The sequence below is a fragment of the Schistocerca cancellata genome, unplaced genomic scaffold, assembly GCF_023864275.1.
Source record: "Schistocerca cancellata isolate TAMUIC-IGC-003103 unplaced genomic scaffold, iqSchCanc2.1 HiC_scaffold_892, whole genome shotgun sequence".
Classification (NCBI taxonomy): Eukaryota; Metazoa; Arthropoda; class Insecta; order Orthoptera; family Acrididae; genus Schistocerca; species Schistocerca cancellata.
Window position 1 is genome coordinate 12,501 of NW_026046902.1, and position 2,500 is coordinate 15,000.

The 2,500-nt window shown below is 56.2% G+C and overlaps 1 non-coding gene across 1 annotated transcript in view; it reads right to left on the bottom strand.

Moving 5' to 3' along the window:
* LOC126148656 (small subunit ribosomal RNA) overlaps nucleotides 1-77 on the bottom strand; it is a 1,909-nt gene extending 1,832 nt beyond the window's left edge. Inside the window, exon 1 of the ribosomal RNA XR_007530629.1 lies at nucleotides 1-77. This exon is cut by the window's left edge and continues 1,832 nt beyond it. This is a non-coding gene — a ribosomal RNA (small subunit ribosomal RNA).
* Between the last annotated feature and the right edge of the window lie 2,423 nt (nucleotides 78-2,500).

Below are 2,500 nucleotides of genomic sequence, written 5' to 3' on the forward strand. Positions count from 1 at the left end.
TAATGCGGCTTGTACTGAGACATGCATGGCTTAATCTTTGAGACAAGCATATGACTACTGGCAGGATCAACCAGGGAGCTGCGTCAACTAGAGCTGAGCAGCCGGCCGCCCGGGAGTGTGTCCCGGGGGCCCGCGCGAACACGCAAGCGTCCGCTCAATTATTCTGCAAACAGGAGGAGGCTGAGCTCCCCTGCACAATACACCTCGAAACCCTCTCAGGTCCCGGCGGCGCGCAGCGCCGTCCTAAGTACTTGGTCGGGTTCGAGAGAGGCGCAATCGCCCGGAGTTAGGCGAGTAGACGCTTTAGGTGCGACCACCCGTGCTCCCAACTGAGCTTGCCGCTGCCGACAGAGGCCCGGGAGCGTGCTGTCGTGGCATTGCCGGCGGGAGACAACACGCGCCACCTACGGTGACCGGCAGCTCCAACGCCAGCGCCACAGAAGGGCAAAGGCCCCACGTGGGTGCCGAAGCGAACTCTCCCAGCACAGCGCACGTGCCAACACGTCTGCACAACTGCGATACAAACCACCAGCGAGAACCGCTGGGGCGACCGAGCAGCAGACGGCGTCGCGGCGCCGAGTGCCGGGCGGCGGCGCATCCTCAACGCACACAGTCCTCAATCGGACCAGCACACTGCAGATGTCCACCGCGCTTCGCACCGGGCCGGCGAGGACCCACTTTGGCTGCACGGCGCCGCGCGCAGGGTGCCCCGGCGCGCAGCTGCGCCGCCTGCCGCGTCCGTCGGCCGGCGCGCCTGCCACTGGGCGCCCCCACCAGCCGGCTGTAGCGCGTGCGCCCACGCACCGCGCGGCCAGCACGCCGGGCGGCCCCCCCCTCACCGGCCGGGGACAGTCCCACCCACCCACAGCCGCGTATCGCTTCACACCCAGATGCACATTCACGTTCATTGGTGTGGTGGGTATCGCTGACACAACCGCGTCATAGCTGTACCGATCGTTGCCCTCACAGATGTACCTCCAGCAAGATCAACCGCACCACAACGGGTTACCAGTTGTTCATTTGCGTAACGTCACCAGTAAACGTACACGTCCACGTCCATCCCCGTTTGCAAAGTCAACTATTATTGCATGCCTGCCTGTCAGGTGTCAAGACACACTACATCCGCTCACATCCACGCAACAAAATGTGCCCGACTAGAGGGCACGTGGAAGGTGCCCCCGTACGTATGCGATGTCCATTGCGCGACGAACTGTCAACCGGCCTCTGTAGCATGTCGCAGATGTGGAACGCGGGACACCGTGCTATCACATTGTGTGAGAAGAGACTACTATGTCTGCATACACGCGCCACTACATGAACAGACGGCTCATGCTGATCGCCATCCACTGCGTCCATTACTCCCACACGTCTCTATGGCGTACCACACTGCAATACAGCTGTTATGGGGAGATGACACGTAGCTGTGTACACAACATTCTGAGCGGGTTGCGGTTGGACAACAATACATTAATGTAACGTGTCATATGCCATTTACAGAGCAGGTTAAGGCACAACGTGGGTTAGGTTAAGGCACAACGTGGGTTATGTTAAGGCACAACGTGGGTTATGTTAAGGCACAACGTGGGTTAGGTTAAGGCACAACGTGGGTTAGGTTAAGGCACAACGTGGGGTAGATTGCGGCACAACTTGGGGTAGATTGCGGCACAACTTGGGGTAGATTGCGGCACAACTTGGGGTAGATTGCGGCACAACTTGGGGTAGATTGCGGCACAACTTGGGGTAGATTGCGGCACAACTTGGGGTAGATTGCGGTACAACTTGGGGTAGATTGCGGTACAACTTGGGGTAGATTGCGGTACAACTTGGGGTAGATTGCGGTACAACTTGGGGTAGATTGCGGTACAACTTGGGGTAGATTGCGGTACAACTTGGGGTAGATTGCGGTACAACTTGGGGTAGATTGCGGTACAACTTGGGGTAGATTGCGGTACAACTTGGGGTAGATTGCGGTACAACTTGGGGTAGATTGCGGTACAACTTGGGGTAGATTGCGGTACAAATTGCATTACATTGCGGTGCAAATTGCGTTACATTGCGGTGCAAATTGCGTTAGGTTAAGGTGCAACACAGGTTAGGTTAAGGTGCAACACAGGTTAGGTTAAGGTGCAACACAGGTTAGGTTAAGGTGCAACAGAGGTTAGGTTAAGGCGACATAGGTTAGGTTAAGGTGCAAGATGGGTTAGGTTAAGGTGACATAGGTTAGGTTAAGGTGACATAGGTTAGGTTAAGGTGACATAGGTTAGGTTAAGGTGACATAGGTTAGGTTAAGGTGACATAGGTTAGGTTAAGGTGACATAGGTTAGGTTAAGGTGACATAGGTTAGGTTAAGGTACAAACTGGGTTGTGTTTTGGTACACATTGCGTTGTAGTACAGTACACGTTAGGTTTGGGTACGGTACACATTGTGGTATGGGATGGCGTGTTGGTGGGGGGGGGGGGGGGGGCGGGGCGAGGTTCGTTCATATTGACCGTAGGAAGT